The following is a 12,356-nucleotide window of genomic DNA, read 5'->3' as shown; positions in this document are numbered from 1 at the left end:
ACTTGTGCTACTATGATATTAGATATTATTCCGAAAATATGACGGCAGTATGTTATTTCATTGCTTGCTTACCACTGCGAACTCGCGACGACACCAGCGCGTAACATTTATGCATTTGATGTTTATTTTCATGCTACAACCAATAATATTCTATTACTTCGAAACACCAGACGCCAGTGGGGTATGATGTCAACACCACCGCCAAGAATCGCCGCTCAAAGTTTGTCATAATTTACTTGAAATGTGGTCCTATCCTGCTGCATACGACTAAATTCCGCATCCAGCCTTAAATACTTTTGGTGACTTCGTTTTTATTTGATAAAAGTTTCCAAAATACTTGCCATGTCCCGTTCACGAGTTTGTTGTAGGTGAAATTTAGTCCACCATCGTGAAAGCTCTGAGGTAGAAAGTAGATACATTGGGTTCCGCCTTCAGCTTGGTGCTTGTAGTTCGTTCCGTACAGCCACAACGTCACATTTTCTTCGAATACCTGAAATTGTAGTTATAATGTTAATCTCACAGAAAATAAAACCTAATAGACGAGAACACACTTGCTTTTTGCGTATCGTAAGGTGTCACACCTTTGGAGACTCTTCAAAGGCATCGTATACGTACGGTGCCGTATACTGTATTAGTATGCCCTGTTCAGCAACATGGAAGCTATGGGTTTTCTAATTCTACTACAGTAATATAAAGCCTGCTTTCTGACATACCGCGGTCGTTCACTAGCTACGCGTTTTCCGTGCTGATCACGGGGTAGCGCGTTCAATTCCTTGGCGTAGCGGCTGCAACTGGCTCCCCACTAAGTCCAAAAACTGTCAGTGTTCTTAGATTTGTGTGCGCGTTACGCAGCCCTTGCTGGTCGAAATTAATCCAAAGAGCCCCGCCTGCGGCGTTTCCTTAAGCCTGTGAGTGACTTTCGGACGTTAGGTCAGATGTATTCACTTGACTGCTTTTATTACGATAGCAATTATGCGGACACTCCAAGAGCATTTCTGCCGTCACCGTCGCCGTGATCTTGCGTGTTAAGTCCAAACACGGCAACATCGTCGCCGCGCGCTGTACGCTGTGTGTACGGGTGAAAGCTTGCGCTGGTCAACCGACGATCGCGGCTCAATCTCGCGCGCGCGAGAGACACAGGCGGGGCGGAAGTGCGCTTCTTCTGTCGCGCGCCAGGCACGGTGGGGGAGTGTGGGGGTGTTCTACTCTGGCGGCCGCTGCTGCTTACAGCGTATTTGACAGCGATCTGCGACGTGAATGCGCCCCTAAGCGGGTCCTCATTTTCAAAGCGATCTGCGACGTGGACAAAATACGCCCAGTGCCGGTATCTTCGTATGCGATGTGCTTTCGACGTTTAGTGGGCGTTGAAGCGAGAGGTAGCAACAAGGCCAATTCACTCGCTGCTGCTGCCGCACTTCCTGACTGCAGCATTTGACAGCGAGATTTCATGGTCATCGGGCGAGATGTGTCCTTGTTTACCTGTACGTGCATGAAACCGTGCTTGCTAATTTAGTTAGTAGGCGAATGTTGGCAGGTTCATACGGCCGATAAAACTAATATGCTTACTTCGCCTAGCTGCCTACCTAATTTCTGTCGCAATCGATGCTTCGTCTTTCGGAATAAACTTTTGCTTGTTTTATAGTGCCTTCTGCCCTTTTGGTGACTCTCCGGACTCACTTCTCAAGGCAGACCCGTGCAGAAGACATGAAAGTATGTAGTTCGGAGCCGTGCAATATTACCAGGTGTTCCTGCGAATTCTTTATGCAATTTTAAAAATCGCATTTGGCTGATAGCACAATTCTAATCCCTGAGTTTCTCTAGTCGAGGAGGCGGGCACTGCTTGCCCGAGAAATGGAAATGCATATTTAGCTAAATAGCCAGGAATTACTAATAAAGTTTACCCAATTTTCTTACAGCATCTACTGCAATTTACACATATAGAGCCGGTGAGACTGGAAGGCATATCAACCTGAAAACATATCTAGGGTTGACTAAATTTACGAGATGCGCCATCCAACTTGGTGTAAAAATGCGTTCTCGTTCCAGCTTGCTTTCTTTTACAAAAACGATAATTTATGCACAGATGCTCAAAAGTAACTGGACCGCCAATGTATTTGTTCGCGAAGTTCAGGAATTATTATATCGAAACTGGTGTCATCTTGAGAATTGTTTCCACGTGCATCCACCTTGCGAACTTCCCGGTTACAATTTATAAAGTGCAATATGCGCATGTGATGCCCTACTTTGTTGAAACTGATGACTTTGCAGTCACAATGCCGTTTGAAGCCAAACGGACGATGTTAGGCACATTCACGTATTAACCATCATTGCCATGCTGGCTAAATCGTCCTGCTTGCAGCTCGCGTAGACGTTAACGCCACAGTTTCCTCTAGTAATTATTGTATGAAGCTCTATGCTAGACACCATGGAGGAAGGGAAAAGTTAGGAGGGAGCATCGCGCAACGCGATTGAAGCCAAGCGTGTCAGCCCAGGACGTGATAGTCACGTCTAGTGCGCCGTAAATTTTAGGGCTCCCGCTCTGCATGCAGCGCTGCGGCAGGGCCCCAGAGCCAGTGCTCATTGATTAAAAAACCACTGAGCACCAAACGCCTCGGCAAATCTCGATTCTAGCGTCACGGAGCATTCGCTTGCCAAGGCTGTCTGCATGACGTAACCTCTCTCCTAACTTTTCCCTTCTTCCATGCTTGAAACGGTAAACTACTTCTTCGCTGCACCATTCCAAGATGACGACACCAATGACGTTAAGCGCGTTCGGCGTTAGAGGCCAGTTACGTACTGTTACGATTCCCTTAGAGCTGCGATGCCCGGACCACGTGTAGTCAATTCTGATTGACTTTGAGCGGCGATGATCGGACCACGTGCAAACGTATGGTAATCAGCATGCCTAACGATCTCGCTCGTAAACAACGATCTCGCTCGACGTGTCAGTTGCGAGGGTCAGAGACGAAACCTCTCGTGCCACCCTGCAACCCTTCCTCCCCGCTGAGGACGTTGACGCCGCTACGGTCACCCACCAACTCTACTTCGCCTCTCTACTTTGCTCTGTCCTGCAGTGGGGTAGAACAGAGGGGAGAGTGCTCGGATGGTCAAGGGTATAAGAAAGCCAGCCAGCAGCCACGTGGAGAGCACTTTTTGGTGTGCCCTAGCGTGTAGGTGCACACACGCTGAACGTTTCTTGTATGTTTTCAGTAGGAGCACACCGCTTATCCGTAACCATGTATTAAATTTGTCTTATTGTTTTTACGTCGCCTCGTCTTCCCTGACGGGCCCTCTCCAATGGTGAACCTGGTTCGAGCTTCAAGCAGACGCTGCTGAAAGTTCCCCAAACCCCGGCCCGTAACAACTGGTGGCAGCGGTGGGATCCATCAAATACCAACCCGCTCTGCAACTGGATGGCAAGCGAACAGATATGGATCTACGCGCCTCGTCTACCAAGTCGCAACTGAATGCAGCGTTTGGGATGGTCTATGCCAGATTCTTGCCTGCAAGTTGGTGAGTGTGGGACTTTCTTTGCTGAGTTTTGCCAGGTTTTGTTGAAGTGTTAGAACAGAACGGGTAATTCGAGCTATTGTTGTCGCCTAGTTAGATTGCGGCAAGACAGTTGTGTACCGAGAGAGAGCCGCACTGAAAACAGCCATGAATTTGAAGTCGTTCCGTAAACCGGAGTTGTTGGAGATAGCGAAGGAGTTGCGCCTGAATGTCACTGACGCACTCCGAAAACCACAGCTGATTGAGGGTATTCTTGCTCTAAAGGCTGAGGATGATGAGCTTACGGAATACCTAGAGATCATTAGAGAGAGGAAGACTGCAAAAAGTCAGGCAGAAGAGCTTGAACGACCGGAACGTAAAGAACGGGAAGAACGTAAGGAACAGAGGGAACGTGCACTAGAATTTAAGTGACTCGAGATTAAAATGGAACAAGCTCGAGCACCAGGGCAGAGGAGCGATGGGAACAGTGCACGAGAGCGCATATCATTAAAGATGACAGAGCTAATGCGGACTTATAAGCTCGGAGATGACATTGGTTTGTTCTTGGTGAACTTCGAGCGGACCTGCGAGAAGCAAGGGTTCTCTCTTGAGTCGAGGCGTCTGCTCACACTGTTACTGGGCGAGGCAACGAACGTAATCGCTTGCTTAACCGGCGGAGAGGAAGCTGAGGATTATGATAACGTAAAGTCCAGTTGGCTGAAAAAGTATAGGCTGTCAGCGGAAGCGTTCCGGTGGAAGTTCCGCGATCTGGAAAAGGCTGGGAATGAGTCCTATACAGAGTTAGCGTATAAGCCTATGTCAAACGTGGAGGAATGGCTCAAGGAACAGAAAGCTTCCGGTGATCGCGCGAAGGTTGTTCAGTGCTTTGCACTTTAACCATTTTATAACCGGCTAATAGAGAACGTGAAGTACTGGGTTCAATATAGGCCAGAAGCACGGTAGCCAGAGCAGCTGAACTAACCGAGGAATTTGTGATGCGTCGGGCTAGCGAAGTCAGCGACGATCGAAAAGGCGATCTCAATGTCAGGTTCGACAGGCCGAAGCTAGGGTCTGAAAAAAGAAAGAATGAGCCTGTAATTGATGGTGCCTCAAAATGTAGTACTTTCGTGTCGGAAGATACCTCTGGAGTTAAAGCGGAGCAGCAAAAGAAATGCGAAAAGAGGAAACCCTTTCTTTGCTGGAACTGTCATAAACCAGGGCACATTGCTGCGCAATGTGACGAGGTAACGGTAATGTTTTGATTGGTTGGTTGCAATGACGAGAACATGAAGCAGCTCGAACTGCATATACGCGACCTTGAGGTAAACGGGAAATCATGTCACGTGCTACGAGACTCCGCGGCTACCATAGACGCGGTTCACAGCTCTTATGTGGGACCTGAGATATTCGTGGGTAAAAGCGCCAGGATAACGCAAGCTGTAGGAACTCACAGTGCATGTCTTCCGGTCGCACAAGTAGCAATTAAAGGTCATTTCGGTACAGTTGACACGGAAGCTGCCGCATCGCATACGCTTCCTATGCTGTACCCTTACCTGTTCTCAAACAGGTCGGATTAGATTTTGCGCGAGAAAGGGCTAATGTTCGAGGAGGCTAGCGTGATGGCACAAACGAGACCGAAAGCTAGTGAGCTGGTTGCCAAAGCAGTCGTGGAAACGGAACTAAGTGAGGTGGATGGCGGTTTGCAATCTCAGGAAGCGGAGATTGAGAACGCCTCCGCAGTGGAACTACAGAAGTTTGGATCCAGACAATCAGAAGTACCCATAATGGCAGCAGCCGAGTTATTGGAAGAGCAGTTGCCAGATTTGTTTGCAGCGACCACATCAGAAGGCCTACAACAGCCGTTAGAGATAGCCAGTTCAGCCTTGATTAGGAACGAGAAGCAGTTGTATGCATGATGGTATACGTTACTCAAGAAGAGAGAGAAACAAATGGTAAAGGAAAGACAGGGAGGTTAAGCAGAGATTCCGGTAGGGCTTCCGGGAGCTCGTGACAGTCTCTAACGGAGAGGCTAGCGAACAACTAATTAATGAACTAGTATCGAAAGCGCCACTGGAGCTTGAACAAGTGACGGAGTTGCAGGAAGTCCTTGCAAGATTTTCAGGATTTATTTGTAGATAGGCCAGGCAGGACATCGGTTCTTACGCACGAAATCGAGCTCACTTCTTTGGAGCCGGTACGTTCAAAGGCTTATCGAGTGTCACCGCGCCAACGTGAGATGATGGACGCGGAAGTGAAAAACATGTTGACTCTAGGTGTGATCGAGCCTTGCGAGAGTGATTACACCTCGCCATTGGTCCTAATTGAAGGTGCCGGACAAGGATCCGCGTCCTTGCGTAGATTGCCGCAGGCTAAACGCGATCACTAAAGATCAAATTTATCCTATACCGAACATCGAAGAGCCCATCGAGAAGGTTACTAGCGCCCGATTCATTTCGACACTAGATCTAGTTCGAAGCTACTGGCAGGTTCCGCTCACAGAGCAGGCTAGCAGATATGCCGCCTTCATATCGCCGTTGGGAACGTTCCGCCCTAAGGTCCTAAGCTTCGGTTTGAAAAATGCCCCGTACTGTTTTTCAAGCCTTATGGACAAAGTTTTGAGAGGACAGTAAGAGTTCGCCTTGCCGTACTTAGATGATGTCGCGATATATTCCGCATCCTGGTCGAGCATATGCAACATCTGAGGGCAGTGTTGGCCTGCTTGCGTGAAGCCGGCTTAACCGTCAAGGCAACAAAATGTCAGATGGCGCAAGCGGAAGTAATCTATCTCGGTCGTGTGATCGGACAGGGCCGTAGCCGTCTCTCTGAGCTTAAGGTGGCTGCGATACGAGATTTCCCGCAGACCCGTACAAAGACGGATATCCCATCTTTCCTTAGGGGTCGCAGGGTACTATCAGCGGTACATCCTAAGATATTCTGAACTAGCTATCGCTCTGACTGATTCTCTACGAAAAACTGAGCCACAGAGCGTCCTCTAGGACAAAAAAAAAGAATCGGCTTTCAACGCCCTAAAGAGCGCGCTGACTAGTCAGCCCGTGCTAAGGTCGCCGGACTACACGAGGGATTTGTGGTTCAGTGCGTTAGGAGGAATGGGCATGGTACTATGCCAGAAGGGAGAGAGCGAAGAGGAACACCCCGTCCTTTACGCCAGTCGGAAACTCACTAGTCTACAACAGGCCTACAGCGCTAGTGAGAAAGAGTGCGCCTGTCTAGTTTGGGCAGTTTCAAAAATTGTCTTGTTTTCTTGCGGGCTCGAGGTGCATCATCGAAACAGATCATTGTCCTCTCAGGTGGTTGCAGACAACGACTTCCAAAAATGGTCGCCTCCTGCGTTTGAGTATCGCTTTGCAGCAATATTCTTCGAGATACGCTATAAAACGGAAACTCTCCATGGCAATGCCGATGGCTGAAGTCGAAGCCCCTAGATCAAGAATCAGCCTTGATCGATTCAGCCAAATCGTTTTTTTTTCTTCCTGACGTAGGATTGGAAAGGTTTTATTTTTGTTTACGCAGTTGGGTTAAGTCATGTCTTGTGAAGCATATTACAAATTTGTTTGTATTTAGTGCTACTGATTGTTTGCAAAATTGTTTATTTTTGTTAACGCAGTTGGGCTACGTCATATCTTGTGAAGCGTATTACAAATTTGTTTGTATTTAGTGCTACCGTAAGTTTGTAAAATTGCCACTTTTGAGCGGGGAAATAAGCCTGGCAGAACTCAGTGGGGATTTGTCTAGCGCTTGCTGACTGACCGGCTGAGTCTCAGTGAAGTTCCGCAGACGCACTCGGTGAACGAGAAACTGCTGCGGACCCTTCTGAGGCATCTAGACTCTCACCGGGGCATTTAGCTACATTGGAGAACATCACAGTGTTCCGTGCTCAATATGGCTGTGCTACAAGCGACGACGACTGCAAGCGTCGACCTGCGTCATCCCTCTGCCCATTGGAATCTCCTTCGGCGGCGGGCCAGTACCAAAGGTGCCTCGAATTGGGCAAGAAATCTTCGCTTTAATTGTCTGACAGCACGATGTGAACACTAAACCCCTAGCACACAAGCCTAGTATTGAAACATCACGCCACGGACACATGCGTCTACAAGCCGCATTAAGCACCCTTTCTCGCGGGCAAGCCAGTGCGCTGAGGAGCTTGGCGCGTTTTGTTCTGCTGTTGCACTAGAAGAAATGGACGTGCCAGAAACCGACACTTGGATAACCACTGAAATTTCTTACAAATAATATATAGATGATCTACGGCACGTAAGTATGTGTATAAAGTATCCAGGCGGTCTATGAGTCACTGCAAATAAATCCATTTCTTCGTTTAACATGCTGCTATTTAATACTTACCTTTAGATCGAAAGTGACACTTGATATAAACACACACATGCTTCGTGAGCCAATCACACTAAGAACGCTTCGCTTTAGGTGAATATCAAGTAGAGCTGAGTCTGTGTTTTTTATTGTTTTATTTCTTGCGCCAAGTGATCTCCGCGTTTCGCGCTTATCGTAGTCGTATTCTCCTAAAGTGCTGCATTTGTGGTTGTGATTGTTTTTACTTGCCTCCGCACACACAGTCTTGGATATTCAGTTACTTTAGAGCGCTGCTCTTAGGCGCCTGTTCCTGCGTTGAGCGTCGGCATCGCTCGGCGTAACGGATCGAAAGAGCACAGCGAAGCATAAAAGAGCGAACGCGGAGCGCAGAGGTGATTAAAGAAAGCGATAGCGAAGAGAGCGCGAGGAAGAAAGCAGAGGTGGATAGTTCAGAGGAAGCATGAGGGGGAAAGTGGAGGCGGAGAGTATGGCAAAAGGTTGCGGAGCAAAGCGGAGTGTCGCGCGAGACGTTCTCCAGGGCGGCGATCGGGCATGCGGCGAGCGCGTCCACCGATACCATATATCGAAATAAAGCGCTGGCGTGGGCTTCGGACCCACTGCGCATGCGCTACTTTGCCTGCGCCGACATAGAATGCGCTTCGCGCAAGCCACGTGTTCCCGTGTTCACGCTTTCTTCCAGAACAATGAGCGACGCAACCCGTAGAAATGCTTCGTCTGCCTCTGCTCCTAAATTAGCTGCCCTAGCAGAGCCTCAGCGCTTCCGCCCAGAGGGCCCTGTCGTTCACAATCAAATTATTTGCCACAGTATATCGTGAATTCAAAACACCTAAACGGTTGCGCTCAAAATTCGCAATATGGAGTATCGTAATCGTCGGCGAATTTTTTTGAAGCGAAGCTTTCTTTGTCTCTTGCTTCGACTTTCTTGCTGCTGCCGCCGCCGCCGCCGCCTTGCACGTCGCGTCGGGGGGTGGTTAAGAGTTCACGGCACGGGTTTGCGGGACACGAGATAGGCCACGTCAATGACGTTTCGGTAGAGCGGCGCCACAATAATGACTAAAGGGGCTTCAGGCCACAATACCCTCTGACGCACCCTCGGAGACGCCAGAACGCCTTCTGGACGCCGTAATTGGGCGTGACCCCTCGGTAAAGCATTGTAGGAGCTGCCGCGCTTGCCTGCGTGCTCACGCGCAATAGCAACGACAGTCCAGAGATGAGGTAGGGAAAATGTTAGAAAGAGAGTAGAGAGAGAGAGCATGGAATGGGTGCAAACGGATCTCGCACCGACGCAGTCAGGAAACAGGTGATTAACCTTACGCATTTGCGCTCGTGGCAGTTCACCTAACATGACACCGGAGAAAGAAAACACGTCGGCAGAACGCATTGCTGATTTGGGCTCTCTTTAGTAAAGGAATGAGTGAATGAATGGCACATCGCTCTGTTTTGTGTGTACTAGGTGGACGAGCACAAGTGGTTGAGGCAAGGTAACATTTAACGTCACATCACGACTGTCGTATGCCGTCAACATCATCGCCGAATACTGTCAATGAATGCAAACAACATTGAAAGCTTCGTTTACATCGATTCCGACATTGCGAGGGATCTGGTTTTTTTTTTCTCTTTTTCACTGCACCGCTATATCGTCGGTCACGCACACTTCACTCATTACAGGGCCGTAAAGTAATTAGTTAAACACCTAATTAGTCAATTTGGTCATTAGTCGATATATATTTCCATTTCTCGTGAAGTAATGTCTGCCTCTTTGAGTAGAACCGCTCAATGACTGGAGCTGTGCTACATGCCGCAGGTGGTTTTTAAGATTCCGTAAGATCCTCGCAATAACAGGGTGTAAACTGCTACAGTGGCTGTATCAAATAGACAAATGTTATTGCTTTCAAGCTTTGTGTGCGTTATATGTTATGGTAAATCTTCAAGGTAACACACCTGCCACCTTTTTCGCAGTAGCGGCTTGACTTGCTGATTGCCCTTAATTTGAAGATGAAATTTTTCCTACATCATGTGAGAAGAGGACCTTACCTACGACACCTCAAGACACATGAAAATTATTGCTTTCATAACAAGTGTAGCGTTTGCTCTATCGAATGGCAAAAGCGTCTTGCGTGAGTGTAGACAGCACGCCATGCAGATGTGTCTCCCAGAAAAGGGTAAGCTTATGTTTAAAATCTTTAAGTGGTCATAACACGAAGCTTATGCATAATCGTGAGTCCTTTGCCAAGTTTTCCAAATGCCGCTTAAAATTTTTCCATGGTATCGGTGGGCTTCAAAGGGTCACATTCTAAAAAACCCCGCAGATCCCACGCCCTGTTGCAATCGATGTTATGCGAAGCAGTGTACGGGGAGCCGACCAGGTTAACGGAACGACCATGAGAGCATCAAGACGTAGGCGGCTGTTTCATGACCTACATGACACGCATGTCATGATTCATGTCATGACTTATCTTTTATGTCCGATCCCATTCCAGTGGTTTTTGAGCGCTAATCATTTCCCGCTGTGTCACGGTCATTTTTGCTGAGCCATGCTCGTTACTATGACTTCTACCATCACCTTCAAGTGTTTCCTTCACTTAGTCCAACATGAAACCCATTCCAGCGGTTTTGAGTGTTAATCATTTTTTGCGGAGTCATTCTCCTTTTTGTTGAGTCATGCTCATGAATATGACTTCTACTATCATCCTCTATTGTTGCCTTCACTTTGCACTCATGTCCGAACCCATTTCACTGGTTTTTGACTGTTAATTATTTTCCGCTGAGTCACGGTCATTTTTGCTGAGTCATACTCGTTACTACGACTTCTACTATCACCTTCAAATGTTTCCTTCACTTAGTCCAACATGACACCCATTCAAGCAGTTTTTGAGTGTTAATCATTTTTCATGACTGTTAATCTATGACTGTCATTTCTCAATTATTAAACAACGCGGTGCCCTCGGTTGGGTCGTCGCCACAGGTACAGTACGAACACAGACGGTGAATGGAGCATCGAATTGGCCAGAACAGGTGGGCTGCGGAGCATGGCAGTAAGCGACAAGATGGCGTTCAGACACTGATGACTCCATGAGAAAGGGACACCTTTATTGTGGTAGGTCAATGAGATGATGCTCTGATTAACAGCAATTGATGCTCTGAATAAGAGCAAAAAAGGCCAGCAGATCCCACGCCCTGTGAGAATCGATATTACGCAAAGCAGTGTGCGGGGAGCCTATCAAGTTAACGAAACGACGATGAGAGCACTAATACGTAGGCGGCTCTTTCATGACCTACATGACACACATGTAATGACATTTCATTTTTGTTCTTTATATGCTCTTGCCATAGTGTGTCATTTTAGTACATACCAAGTAAACCAAACGACCATGAGAGCATAAAGTCGTAGGCGGCTGGATAGATAGATAGATAAGGTCAAAGTAGCAAATGTTCGCCAAGAAATGCTTCGCATTTAAGATGTTCGGCCTAGCGTTAAGAGGCAGGAAGAGACCGGTGTGGATCAGAGAACAAAGGGGATAACCGATGTTCTAGTTGACATTAAGAGGAAAAAAAAACACCGCGGATCCAGGAAGTGGATAATAATGAGTGGGCGAAGTACCGGGGGATCATTCGGGCAAAACGCCGGAAGCGTTCTCCGGAAGCCAGCTTCCGGAAGCGGAACAGTACATATAAACTACCTATATGTACTGTGCCGAGAAGACCATATGTCGCCTTGAAGAAGACAGAACCCTACCTATATGTACTGTGCCGAGGAGAGCATATGTCGCCTTGTAGAAGACAAGTCCACTTGTCGAAACGTTGGCTCCCGCTCTCACCTTGGTCTCGTGTTACTCGTCGTTTTTGACAAAGTTATTTCTCATAATTTTCGGAATGACAACCCACAAACAAATGACACAAAACAAAACACCGACAGCATATACCTTTTATGCTCAATCCTGTCAGACTGAAATATTAAGAGTGCGAAACATTAACGGAAACCTGAAAATGATGTGTTTTTTGGCACGGCTGTAATCACGATCGATTGTCCTCTTTTCAAAGAAAACCTTATACATAGCTGCTAAGCAGAATATGTGAATTGACTGTCAAGTTGAAGCCGTTTTCACACAGCTCGCAATACTTATTTCGCTTACCTTTGTGATGTTTTGATATGGGAAATAATGTGGCTCAAAGTCTATGCGCTGTTCTCCATACTCTCCTCCTTCAGAGGGGTTGCATATAAAGGGTACAAGGATGGCAGCGGCAAGGAACCAAGGTCTCATTGCCTTTCCGTGCATATTCGGCAGGACAAATGCATACGCTCGCATCTAGAAAAAGATTAAAAATACTGAGTGAACCGCTCTTTTATATACCATGCGCACCCCAGATCAATATCAATGCTGCAGACAATTTCGTTGTCCCTTCGTTTGTACGCAGCAGAAATAAAAAATGAGCTATACCGCGCAATTTCCAGGAAAAAATGACGTTCAAAAATATCAATACTTCAGGTTCATATGTTTCTCGTACTGCAGTAACAAAGC

The 12,356-nt window shown here is 47.4% G+C and overlaps 1 long non-coding RNA gene across 1 annotated transcript in view; it reads right to left on the bottom strand.

Annotated features, from left to right (window-relative positions):
* Nucleotides 1-319: 319 nt before the first annotated feature.
* Nucleotides 320-12,356, bottom strand: part of LOC119450694 (uncharacterized) — a 48,060-nt gene continuing 36,023 nt past the window's right edge. The window contains exons 2-3 of the long non-coding RNA XR_005191457.2: nucleotides 11,970-12,143; nucleotides 320-490 (exon numbers count right to left, since the gene is read on the bottom strand). This is a non-coding gene — a long non-coding RNA (uncharacterized LOC119450694). The remainder of the gene's footprint in view (nucleotides 491-11,969; nucleotides 12,144-12,356) is intronic.

Source organism: Dermacentor silvarum, chromosome 4 (assembly GCF_013339745.2).
Source record: "Dermacentor silvarum isolate Dsil-2018 chromosome 4, BIME_Dsil_1.4, whole genome shotgun sequence".
NCBI lineage: Eukaryota > Metazoa > Arthropoda > Arachnida > Ixodida > Ixodidae > Dermacentor > Dermacentor silvarum.
This window is presented reverse-complemented; position numbering and strand designations above follow the sequence as displayed.